The sequence below is a fragment of the Limulus polyphemus genome, unplaced genomic scaffold (assembly GCF_000517525.1).
Source record: "Limulus polyphemus unplaced genomic scaffold, Limulus_polyphemus-2.1.2 Scaffold987, whole genome shotgun sequence".
NCBI lineage: Eukaryota > Metazoa > Arthropoda > Merostomata > Xiphosura > Limulidae > Limulus > Limulus polyphemus.
Genome location: NW_013666597.1, coordinates 55,235 through 69,421, shown reverse-complemented (window position 1 = coordinate 69,421; position 14,187 = coordinate 55,235). Strand labels below are relative to the sequence as shown.

Below are 14,187 nucleotides of genomic sequence, written 5' to 3'. Positions count from 1 at the left end.
AATTTTTGAGTGCTCCATCCAATAATCGATACATCCACACATTATTCCATGTTTAAAGGTAGAAAGTAAGAACCGCGTCAAAACACCGATAAATAAAACATTAGTCTCTACTATAAATAGAAGTTAATCGTTTCCATCCAATAATCGATACATCCACACATTATTCCATGTTTAAAGGTAGAAAGTAAGAACCGCGTCAAAACACCGTTGTTTGGAGCAGAACCCCGTCCGAACCTACGACTAATTACTACCTGACGCCACAGCTTAGATGATTAGCCACCAAACGAAGTTGTTAGGTTGAAAAATAAAATTTGGCCAGACCTCAGACGAATGAGTTTAGTAGCCATCTTAACTTTTTTTTTTAACGCAAGTAGTCTGAAATAGGTTGGTCGATTTACATAAATTTAGAAATTGACACCTATACACACAAATGTTCGTTGTTTGTGAATTCACCCTCTTGTGAAACATCAAAACCAAAACAGAAACATAGAACAGCAAATAGGTTAACAATGTTCAAGAGTTCACCATAAACTCAAGTAACTTATTATAAGTTTATTAGATATACTTCCGCATGGTCCCCAAATGTGTTGCTTCAAGAGTAAATAAAACCAAAATTAAGAGTAACAAATATTTTTATTTCTTGTTTTTGAAGCTCATATGCCATGCCGTGTTGTAGCCTACAGAGCGCATAATTCTTCTCATGATTCATGACATGAGCACGTTTTAGTAACGTCACAATTGTAACGTTAAGTGTTCCTTATGTGACGTCATTTTAGTGTCTGCTGACTGACTGACCGACAGACAAGACACTTCTGTATAATGGTGCGAGTGGTTAAAACAGGTGATCCATCCAGGCGTCCTTTGGCCCCCTTTCGGAGACATAAACTAGAGTGAAAAACTAATTTGAAATAAAAAGAACTTATAAACTAAGGTAAGACAGCTAGTCAACAAAACCCACCTACCAACTCTTGAGCTACTCTTATCTCGCCGAATAGTAGGGTTTGTCTGTTACTCTTACAACGCATCCAAAGTGTCAAAGTACACAGTTCAATTATGTGTCAATGGAACGAGAACCACGGTTTCTTTTTAAAATGGTGTAAGTAGTACGTTCACTCAGATGTTTAGCTAGAACTCTAAGATCCTTTTTCTGCAGAATGAATGTGTAAAAGTTTGTTATTAAAAATGATACCATCTTAAGTTTTTTGCATCGATATACGTACATTTGGAAGGTGAACAACCCCAAAAAAACTATTACCCTTGACACAAACAAGAATAATTTTAACGTTAAAATTCGGACTACACCCAACTTTTATCTCCAACTTTCCATGTTGTCTATTGTTGGCCTCTTTTCACATAAAAAATGGGGAAAGAATACGATTTAACTTCCGGTTAGAAAAAGGGTGTGTCTCACTGAGCAGGCAACCAAGTGCGGATAGCCAGAAAATCGCAAAGAAAAAGAGAGTTCAGTATTTCCTGTCATCATTTTTCAGTATTTGCGCTTCGCTACGAACGCCAGAATATCCAGCCTTCCTATAATAATCTGAGTTATATACCACTTATTATTTTTCCAAACACGTTTCACCCCGGTTAACTTATAATCTCGCCATAACGACAAAAATTACAGTAACCTAGGAACGACGTAATTTGTTAGGCTGAGCCATGAACTTGTTATATATATATATATATATATATCAGATAATCTTGTTTCGGCCAAGACTCATCAATTAGAATTCATTATATAGATTGTTTTAAGACATTCAACGAAAACTGGACCGAAAACTATATTGGAGACTACCACATGCTTCAAAAAAAAAAAAAAAGAAATACGCATCACATTGTTTCATATTTGTTCAAATTTCATACACAAACTTTTTCGACTTAAAACTAAAATACGTCAACAGGATATACACTGACACTGATACTACTTAGCTGGTTAACCATAAAATGATAAACACAATCTCTCGTAATTCCAAAAGTAATAATAAATTTAAAGACGGTACGTCTTGTTACTCGGAGCCTAAGTCACAACAAACGGTCCGCCAAATAAAATAATACGCATGAACAATTACACAATATTTCAGAACTTTCCCTTGGTTTTTAAGTAGTTTTTCGCATAAGTTTCACTATTTTTGGCACTATCTTATATATTTACTTTTTCTGTTGGTTAACTGTACTCCTATTTCTTTGTTTTCCGTCTTGTTTGTGCCCCCTCGTTTCTTTGATTTCCGTTTGATTGATGTGTTCTTCCGTTTCTTTGGTTTCTGTTTCGTTTACGTGCCCACCACCACCACAAGCAGTGTTTTTCCTATAATTAAGGACGAACTATACTAACCATAGTGATCAAGTAACATGTAGTTCTCGATGTTAAGTTATTGTTAACTAAATTTATTTACCAAGATATTCAATTCCATGAACTATGGTTTTAGAAACAATGATATAAATGACGATATAACAATTCTAATATCCGTGGTCTATTTTAGTTTGTAAATCTTTGTGAATTTGTAAGCAAAATAATTATATTATAAACGTCTGTAAATTTGTTTTGGCGGTCCTGGTTCCTTTCTTCAGAGTTATATATTTATCTAGTATGTTTTTGTTTTTGTAATTTAGCAAAAAACTACACAATGGGCTATCTGAGATCTGCCCACCACGGGTATCGAAACCCGGATTCTAGCGTTATAAGTCCGCAGACATACCGCTGTGCTACTGGGGGACTATCTAGTATGTAATGGTGTATGTATAAAATTCAAACACGCTGTTACATACGATGTAAATTCCTCTCTGAAGAATACAACCAAGTGCTGTTGAAACATGTAGGTCCTTTACATTAAGAATAATGTTTTAATTATTGATTTATAATGTTATTTTTGTACTACAAGTTTATAGATTTGAGCATGAAGGAGTCTTTATATTTATATATATATTTTATATTTAAGTTTTTGTATGCAAAATTATCGATATAACGGTGTGTCCACAGTGAGCAACTTATTTTAAAATCGGCTCCCCTAACTAAAAATCTTGGACCCGCCCCTGTTCACGATCCCTGTTCAAGATTAAAACTTGGGAAAAGAACAAAAAACTCATTACTCACTGTTTGCTTCAATTTGCTTGTTTCAGAATTTTCGTACAAAGCTACACAAAGGGCTCTACGCGTAACCGTCCTTAATTTTGTACTAAAGACTACAGTAAAAGTAGCTAGTCAACAGTACCCACCGCCAACTTTTGGATTATTCTTGTCAAACCGAATAGAGGAATTTGGTTCGTCATTCTTATAACACACCAACAGCCCACACTGATCACAAAAAAACACGTACACTTCCCATTAATATGGACTCTGCAGGTGAAACACAGCAACCCTCATTCTTAAGGTGTGGTATGTTAGTGTTTCTGGTAATATATTAAGATCATGAGTATCAAAATGATGTTCTTTTTCTTTGTTGTTGTTTATCTATAACACAACTGAAGGAAATCCGCAAATATGTCTGTCAGTTATCAAAATACGATTATCTAAGAACATCTAAGCACATCGTTAGTTAAGTGTTAACACAACTAAAAACGTTACAGGGTATCGAAAATAGTTTATTATAATTTTCCAGTTAAACATTAACATTTTCCTTTATATAACGGCGTATTCTACGAGCCGACATTTTTGTCTTCATACTCTATGCTGTAACATATAAGAGTACAGGAAGATACGCGCATGAGATTGGTGTAACGTGAATCATGCGTTTGCCGTGTGTCGCAGAATCCTATGATTAAAGGCAGTTCAAATCTGTAAAAAAATGTACAAAAAATACGTGGAAATTTTAAATAAATATATGCAGATAAAATCTAGAAAGTCTGTGGGAATTTGGTGAGTATTTTCTGTGTATAATATCTGCAGTAATAATAATTTATTATAAAAATGTAAATCATGTAGAGGTAACTATATCAAACAATGTATGGGAAAAATACTTTTAATTCTAATGTTTTTGTTTGCTTGTAGTTCAACACAAAGTTACACAATGGGTTACCTTTGCTGTACCCACCACGGATATCGAAACCCGGTTTTTAGCGGTAGAAGCCTTCATACTTACCGCTGAGCCACTGGGGGACTCAATTTAATGTTTGTTTGTAAGGAATTAAGCCCAAAGCTACACAAGGGGCTATCTGTGCTCTGCCCACCACTGGTATCGAAACCCGGTTTCTAGCGTTGTAAGTCCGCAGACATACCGCTGTGCCACTGGGAAGCCTCAATTAAATGTAGCAAGAACCAAAAAAATACAAAAAAGTTATTTATCTAAACATTGTAAATAAATTTATGCAATTATGTAATGAGTAATCAATTACCAGATAACAAATGTACAATAACTTGGATTGCAAATGATTAAAAGTACGTTTTATTGTATGGTTACTGTTTAACATTAACAATTTACTTACAATTATAAATTACAGGAGGAACTTATTGCCTGTACTGCTCTGCTCATTATCTTTCCTCCAATCACACGCACATCCACCTATTTTCTTACACACACACACACAAGAAAGTGTAACTTAACTGAATTTGCCCGTTTTACATTGCAGAAACTACCCCCCCCTCCGCCCCCACTCTTCTTTTTTTACTTTTATATATACCTCACCAGTCGGCGAGTGAAGCCGAGGAATTAACGCACCGAACTGTGGATCCGAGGTTCTGTAGTTCACGCCCCGTTGCTGAACAAATAAAATCGCGCTTCGCACTTTGGGGCCGTATGTGCGTTATAAGAGTAACGATCCATTCCAACTATTCCCTTAGAGTAGCCCATAGGTAGGCGGTGGGTAGTGTTGACTAGCTGCCTTCTCCCTTTCTTTTTTATCACTTCAAAATTAAGGACAGCTAGTGCGTGAAATTCAAGAAGCAACAACAGCCTCAACAGTCAAATAACTTTCATTTTCATCTTAAGTTTAACTAACTTATTCAGATTCTTGTTTAAGTTCACTCTCGCTGTCTTTTGACACATATACGAATCAAATCTGAAACAAGAAAAAGGATCTCTGTAACAGTGGACTTATCATTTTAAATTTTTGCTCTGTATCTTAATATATATATATATATAATCTAGTGTTGCTGATCATATAGACCAACAAAGGTCACAGTTAGGATTCCTCATTTTCGTCTTGTATTTCTGTTCATCTTCCTGCCTTTTAATAAATCTGAGCTGATTCGCTTTCTTAATTAGATTTAAGAGATAGCTGTTAATTGAAGTCAAAGATCGTTAGGTGTACATTTATGTTAGTACTCTACATATGATTATAACTTCGTTTTATTTCAGTGACCAATGGTAAAAATAAAAAATACGCAAGAAATACTTTATTTCTTGCATTTCAGAAAATACTATTTTATTTATTGTCATGCTGCTTTACATTAAGTAAGCAACAATGTCAATTTTGTTCCTTCCCTTCCAATCTCGTAGGCGGAGGGATGGGTGAATAGGCTATCAACGTTTGTACGTCACGAGCTAGAACGTCACTTGACATCTGTGGTATTACTCGTGGAACACGCAATACGTAATAGTATATAGTCCCATATTTATTATCTCGTTTTATGGTTATTATCACATAATTGTGTTCCTTAACCCACATGTATAAGCAGACATAATATTTTCACCTAGAATAAAAATATTTTAGGGCGGTGTTCCCCTTTTAAAACTTATTAGAGAAAATAACTAAATATTAATTTCACACAACATAGAATCAAACCAAGAAATGTAATTCGTTTTATTTTTGATCGCGGTTTAAGATAATCGACATGACATTAACTTTTTTATAACGGTTAAAGATTGTACAACCCTAGTATTTTACACTATTTATCTAAATCTTAATTCGTACTCTTAAAATAAATGTGCCCCCCAGTGGCACAGTGGTATGTCTGCGGACTACAACGCTAGAATCCGGGTTTCGATACCAGTGGTGGGTAGAGCACAGATAGGCCATTGTGTAGCTTTGTGCTTAATTAGAAACAAACAATTAAAATGAATGTACAAAACAATGTCCAAGATTGTCTTTCCTTTATTTAGCCTAGGTCTGGAAACATTCCGTATCCATGTGACGTAATAACAACCATCATCTTCAGGTCGTAACGTTTCACCTACGCCTATAAATATGCTTTTAACCTAGGCCTATAAACATGTCGTAACACTATCAAAAGAGCTTTATCTTAATAAAATATCGATAATTCCCTTGGACTTGACTTTTAATTTTTGACTTGAAGGTTTACAAGGAAAGCGTATCAATCTAGGGATTTTGATTCATTATCTAACAGAACCGAACGTAACCTAGTGATTAGCAAGTCCAGAATGTGAATCAAAAGATTCATAGTTTGCATTCTGTTGCTGCCGTAAGTGCGCTACACTAAAGACAGTCAAATCTCACTATTTTGCCCGAAAAAAAGTCGTCCAAGAGTTGGCGGTAGGTGTTGTTTACTCTAGTCTATCAGTTCAACATTAAGAACAGTTATGCGCAGATAATAGCACTTGTGTTGCTTTGTACGAAAATCTGAAACAAATTCTTACCTAATAATTAAGAAAGTATAATATATATATATATATGGTAATCTTCAGTTTAACTGAAGTAGGCTTACAAGAATAATGTACGAGTTCATAATTGCATCAAATATTATAAATATTCTTCAAACAGTTCGAGATAAGATAAAGTATTTTTTCCTTATCATATGTGCAGACTTCACTTTTACATGTTAGCCGCAAGGGCATCATTTGTAATGTAACATTGGCCAGCAACTGTTGAAGAAGAAATTAGTTTTGGAATACCGAAAGATCCAGTCACTTTTAAAAAAGAAAGATTGAATCCTCAATAGCCGCGGTACTTGAAATGCTTTTAGGTAGGATTAGAGTAAATTAATCTAGGAGACATTTATTTACCATTTTATTAAATATAATTTTGTGCACCAGCAATACCCGTTTCGATTTTGTTACTCATCAGGATCTCTACAAGCCTACCCTCAAATTGAAATTATTTTAGGCAGGATTAGAATAAATTAATCCATGAAACCTTGGGCGTGGTAAAAATACATCAATCGGAGGGGTTTGACATCCTGAGTGGAAAACTTTAATTAGATCTCAAATCGGTCAAGAGATGACGGAACTACGAGCTAAACTTTTGTGCTTGAAGAAAAAACAACAAAAACTCAGAGTCGTTCTATGAGCAGCTACGTCTCGGCTAAAAAGAAACGAGTTGTTAGCGACACCATACTACTAGCCCATAAATAGTTTTATACTTTTGTCATAGAGTAAATATTTTATCACATTGAGGTAAATTCAGTCTTTTTATAAAAATCAGTTTACACAATACAAGAATTTTCTTACCACAAATATTTAATTATACAACTGTAGCTCAAAGCACCAACGATGAATTTTGGGTAATTTCGAGGAAGATGTCGCTATGTTCTTACTTCTACACAATAAATTCAGTATTTGCATTATTTCCATCTCGTTTGCCACAAGTTCAAAACAAAATATTTTGTCTAAGAATGAAATATTCAGAGGTATCCAAAGTCTTGTGAAATAAAATAGATATGTCCTTACCAATGTACTTTACAGAACATAGGGGAAAATGTAAGTTTAAAGACGTTTTACACAGTTATGGAATTCCATTTATACTGTAACAAATTAAACCATTTTACTAAAATATTGAAATATGTTCCTTGGAGAGAAAACAACAACATCGAAACAGGAGTTTGTAGCTACATGTGTTAAAAAACTAAGGTCTGCCCCCAGTGGCACAGCGGTATGTCTGCGGACTTACAACGCTAGAAACCGGGTTTCGATACCCGTGGTGGGCAGAGCACAGATAGACCATTGTGTAGCTTTGTGTTTAACTACCACAACAACAACTAAGGTCTAAATCAAAATATTTAACAATGAATTTACAGTTTGTTTAATAAATTGCTAATCAAATATACATTAAATAGTTAACATCGAATTGGAAGTTTTGTTTAAAGCAATGTTAATCAAAGCAAAGAACTGTTAAATACCTAAGCCTATTCACTGAATTCCTTTTCTTTTTGTTATCGTTATTGAACAAAATTATTAAATGGCCCAAAATCGAAGTGACACATTTGCATCAAAATGGGATTTCGTTGAAATGTTAAGCAGAGAATCTAAAACAGTCGAGATGTATGTCCAAACTGATTAGATTTGATCGAACTAAAATATTAAAGCAGGAATGCGACCCTATACGGTTCTGCTGTGTCCTGCTTTATATAACACAGATACATAATGAACTTTCCTCACTTATTTTTTTTTATTTTCAACTTCAATATTTTTGTTACCAGATAATTTATTTTCCCATTGAAAATGTTCATTCATTTGTTTTTCCTGATATCTTATACATATCTGTTGTTTCGTTATTTCCCTGTAAAAGCAGGTCTGGGTTTTCGAATTATCGTACGCACTTATAACTGTAAATAAGGCCACATTTAATTTGAGGCCTAGTCACGACTCTTTCCAATTATCAGGTTCTTTCTATTTCTTATCGGGAAACACGACACACTTTTACTAACACAGCAAGTAACGAGGGTATTCAAAGAAGTAAAAATTAAGTAACGAGAGTATACAGTTCTATACCAGAGGCAAATACATACACGTACTTGTTATCCCCTCAATAACGGAAGTAAAACTAACCCTGGGCTTCATGAAGATTTCAAAAAAAAAAGATATGACAAATTTTGTATATTCTGAGAAAAACAAAACACGAAAACACGTGTATAATATATACACAATTTCTTGTGGTTTAGTGGGTGAATTTTAACTCGCGCTTTAATCCTGTTTATTTTGTATTGTTTGATTTGTAGCGCAACACAATAGGTTATTCTGCATTCTATCCACTACGGAGAATCGAACTACAAGTTGTAGTATTGTAAGTCTTCAAACGTACTGCTGACTTACTGGGGGACAACACGTACTCTGAAGTAAAAATCAAGTCTTTGAACTTTAACGATTTAAACACGCATTTTATAAAGATTATCAGATAATAAAAAAGTTGTATCATTTTAGGGTTTAACTGCTTAAAGTGCAAAAATGAGCAAGGGTTTGTTGACAGAATATTTCTTATTGTTTCCAAACAGGGAAGCTATTAGATCAGAAACAAGTGTCGTAATACTGTTATTGTTAGTGTTTTCGGTTTTAATTATCTTCCATTACATGATTCCAAATTAAAATAGTTAACCAACTTAAGCAATAACTGAATTAAATCCTTACAGTTGACGTGGCTACATCATCGCTAAATCACGGCATATTTACAAATTTTCATTTGAACCAATCCGAAATGATATAATAAATGGATTGATAAGCATAGACACCTAACACATAAGGCAAAAAGGGTATGTTGCCCACATTTTTTACATAATGAGGAATCTATACATTTAGCCCTCTCTTCAACTCTTTTCATTTAACGTAAATAAGCTATTATTACAAATTTGTTACGTTGACAAAATGACCAAGTTTATGATTAGATATTGCGATTAGAAGGTGATACCAATGCTTTTCAATTGTCAGATTATTTTAACTGCTGTTTATACTTACTGTTCTTTGTCAGTTAACACCAGAAATGTTTTCTTCGCTTGCCAGAGCTTCGTAACCATGATCTAAAATAGAGTTTATTTAATCCCCTATTTTCTAGCAAAGTTCGACGTTCCTGTGTGTGAATGTTTTCATGTCATACAGAGACCCGTCATCAAGCAGTTTATTGAAAGTCTAACATGTGAAACAGGTCGAGAAGTTTCCACTGAAACATGTTTAACTCAGTTATTGAATAGTGAATGTTTTCATGTCATACAGAGACCCGTCATCAAGCAGTTTATTGAAAGTCTAACATGTGAAACAGGTCGAGAAGTTTCCACTGAAACATGTTTAACTCAGTTATTGAATACAACTCGTTTCCTAATGAAGGGGAGAAAATGTGTACAAGCAATTAGTGTAGTTTAATCCTATGGTGTTCTATATAACAGGATGACTGATTCTTGCCTTATTCCTGATGCTTACTTCAATGCACGACGTAAAGTTCAAGTGCTCTTGCTTCGAGTTGCGCGTAAAGATAGAAAATACTGGATTGGGTACTTCCGACCTAATTACGTACTCATAAGTACGCGAGTACAAAACTAATATTGTAACTTTCAGAACGACAATATTATTCTAATGGTTCCTGCGAGTTGGAAATGTCTACGAGTAAAAACCATACTCACCATCTTCAGTCGTTGTTTAGCCTACGGGATCAAGAGAACTCTTGCTTTCAGTGGTCCCAGTTTGGTGTGTGTTGACAGTGAACAGGTCTATCTACTTGTTACTCCACTTGACACCTCCCCTGAAGCTAGCGGTTATTTATAGCATTAAGCTGCGTTCCACCACCGACGATTCAACCCGGATTGCGTCCGGTACTCTACTTCTATCCGTTTACACACAGTAGAAGCCTGTTGCGTCTTCTTGACGGACATGTACAAAGACGTTATACGACTTGTGACTCAACAAGAATTGCGTGCGTCTTGGCCGGGAACAAGGACGAGATGAAATTCTTCGAGCTTCTAATTCTACATGGTAGATTTTGCTCGTGGTGTTTTTCTGACTTCCCTGTTTATTTTTAGCAACACAGGCGGCGCTGCATTTTCGCCAGATCTATATGTACAGAACTACTTCCCCATTTGCAAACTTATCTCTTCACGTTCGCAGGCTTTACATGAAAACGGATAAGACTACGTGTAAGTGATTAGGTATAGGTAGTCATGTTAGACAAATCAGCAGGTACTGTAAAGGCTAAGCAGTCCTAAGGTTGCTGTTTTTGTGAAGTGTAATTATGCAATCCATCCTTCAGACTTTCGTCAATAAAAGCCATAGGCATCACGACTGGAAGAAAGTGAAAACAACTTAAAGAAAATGCAGTTATGGTTGGTTTAATAAGAAACTTACTTTTAAATAAAACGTAAATTTAACTGGGTAGCTACTACTTTCTTGAATATGGGTATAAGTTTCAGTATAACTCATTCTGACTAATCCATAAAAAACAAAAAAACTCCCCCTGTTCTCGAAAATTAACATTTAGTCCTTACTGCATGACTTAACACAAAACAGTGTACGTTTATTTTTATCAACCAGAAAGTTTAGTTAGACTTACCTTCGTAGTCCGCTCGTACTTATGACAAATGATTTTTTTACACGATTTGTTTTCAATTGCGCGAAAGCTACTCGAGAGCTGTCTACGCTAGCCGTCCCTAATTTTGAAATGATAGCCTACGCGAAAGGCAGCTAATGAAAACCACCCACCGCCAACTCGTGGGCTATTCTAATCGAATAGTGTGGTTTGTCCATCACTCTTGTAACACATAGTCTGGAACACTGACCACTGGGCAACATCCAGCCCTTCTTAATACGTTGTTGTTGATTTGTAGCGCAAAGCTACACAGTGACCTACGTAGGCTCTGTCCACCGCGAGGGATCGAGCCACAAATTCTACCATTGTAAATCTGTAAACTTATCTCTGGTTCACACGAAGCATAAAGAACTCATAACTATTGCCTTGTTGTGTTCCATTCAAAATTTGTTTTAATGAATTTCTCGTTTCTCTATAGTTTTATAAAAGACGACGTTCATTTGTACAAGTTATAGACAAAATGTGAATCTGAAGACAGTTTATAACTGTCTGTATAGAAATAATTACATTGTCATGTCATTTAAATTACTACAGTTAACATGTCTAATACTAGATGTACTTACGCAGGGTCCCGGAAAGTTTTTTTCTTTTAAGAGTAAATAAAACCAAAATTAAGAGTAACAAATATTTGTATTTCTTGCTTTTCAAGTTCATATGTCATACTCTGTTGTAGCCTACAGAGTGCATAGTTCTTCTCGTGATTCGTGGCATGTGCACACGCGTTTTTCTGACGTCACGACTATACAAATTGCAACGTTAAGCGTCTCTTATGTGACGTCATTTTAATGTCTACTAACTGACAGACAAGACACTACTGTATATGGGTGCGAGAAGTTAAAACAGGTGACCCCTCCGGACGCCCTTCGGTCCCCTTTTGGGGAAATGATATACCCATTCCAATTACCTCACTTAAAAACACATTGCATAACGTGTGTACAGAAACAGCGACGGTAAAACTTCACCTTATGGTATGAATATAAAACTCAATAAATAAATCATTATTAATGATGTATGGCAATAAAATAGTGTTAAAAACCATTACCCATATTCTTGTATGTTGTGACATGAATTAAATTGATGAAGAATTACATTTCATCAACTTAATACAGTTCACACAAGAACAGTTGTTTTTCAAGCAGTTTGATAATATAAATAGCGTTCCAAGCACTACTTTGTACGTCGTATCCCAGCCAGTCTGAAGAGCCCTGGTATTGTACGAAAGGCCTCGTTGGAATTGGATATAGAGACTATAGTGGGGTTGACATATTATTATATGTTCTTCTTTGCTCTCACTTAGAAGTGCTTATTACCATAAAATGGCGACTATTAAAAATACGTCATATAATGTGCTCACACTTTTCGTATTTGTACGGTTAGAAATGCGTCGTATAAAATATCCATGTAAATTTTGACCATTAAAGATATATTGCTCAGTGTACAATACAAATAAGAGAGTTAAACTCAAACAGTATGATGTCCCATACAATTAATAACAGTTTTACAAAATCGTCAAGCAATGCGCCAGTATTAATAACTACAGCTAAAGGCGCATCAGATAACATGCAATGCAGATAACGACAGTTGACAATATATATCGTATATTGGAGCAGTAAACACAGTATTGAAAACGTAATATTCAAGTGTTATTATACACTTTATTGATTCTGATTTCCAAATACGGAGATCAGGTTTTCTAAAATCTGGGTGTGATGTGTTAGAGGGCAGCCAGTTACTTTCGTACATAATGAAAAATTCCCGACCTTAAAAAGAGCGATTTTCACATACTATCCAGTTCGCATAATGTACATATTATACATAACATATTGAATCGAACAACATAATAAAGACGTAACCGAAAGCCGAGCTTTGGGTTAAAAATTATTCTTAATAAATTTGAATGAGGGGATTGCTATAGATAGAACTAATTATACACATATGTATTCCACCCACCCTCTATCACCCAAACAAAAAATCACACGAAAAAAATCACTTTTACAGAGATTTATCACATGAAATGCACGGCAGTATTTGAAGTTATAAGTCAAACAATTGACGTAGTTCGTAAAAGCATGGTTTAAACTAAATAGCAGTTCTATAAAGGTTTCTGCAACTATCATTATCTTTCTACGAGGTTTTCTATATGATCTATCACAACCTCAAATCTATGCATTTATACTTTAATCGCCATGTGATTATAAATATGTTATAGTTTTGTTTATAACACTGCATCACTACCTCTACTTGTTTGTCTTACACTATGTCACGAAAGAGCTCTGGAGGCTGAACTCGATGCTGAGTAATGCTACATTTTTTTTCTCCCTCTTCTCGTTTCCAAATTTAGAACAACCATATAGAAATCATCATATGATTAGACTAGTTATTCATAGTCTTTATGTAAAAAAGTCGATATTCTAGCCACAAAGTGTTTTATAAAGTATTTCCAATACTTTATAAAATTGATTCGTTACTGAATAACCAATGATTATAATCTAGTACATCTTGCAAGCAATATTTAGCGTAGTTTTTTTTTTTCTTAAATATAATACTGGCCCACCAGAGGGCAGTATTATATTTAAGAAACATTTTTTAAAATTTTATAGAGAAAATATAATTAATTTTCCACTTGGATAATCTATCTTAAAGTGAATTATAAGTTGGATTTATCAGTAGCAAGAGAAGTTTATTACATAAAACTAGTATCATACATCCAACATGCTTCCGCAAGAGTAAGCACTTTTAACCTCTGGCGCCACTTGTAATAAATACTGTAACGATAAGTTTTAAGCAATAGAGTCAAAAGTCAAATTAACACATCTCTTTAGAATTAACGTCAATATTGGCTTATAACCAGGAAAAAAATTAATGTACTGTGAAATTCTTCAATTTCTAAGCTCATCAACGACATATAATATGCTAAATCACAATAATCTGAAGTGCAGATAAGTTATCAATGCTGAATCTCAGAAACCATACAGATAGGTATACTGGTTTGCAAGTTTGTTTGTTTGTTTT

At 34.6% G+C, this 14,187-nt stretch overlaps 1 protein-coding gene across 5 annotated transcripts in view; it reads right to left on the bottom strand.

Annotated features, from left to right (window-relative positions):
- LOC106461565 overlaps nucleotides 1-14,187 on the bottom strand; it is an 89,102-nt gene that overhangs the window by 63,537 nt on the left and 11,378 nt on the right. For 3 of the 5 annotated variants that reach the window (XR_002611009.1, XR_002611010.1, XM_013921402.2), the window contains exon 1: nucleotides 10,217-10,779. The exons of 1 other annotated variant lie outside the window; for it this stretch is intronic. The gene's annotated coding sequence lies outside the window, so the exon portion shown is untranslated. Of the gene's footprint in view, nucleotides 1-2,152; nucleotides 2,306-10,216; nucleotides 10,780-14,187 lie in introns of those variants that run through there. One more of the 5 variants, XM_022388558.1, reaches the window with a different exon arrangement.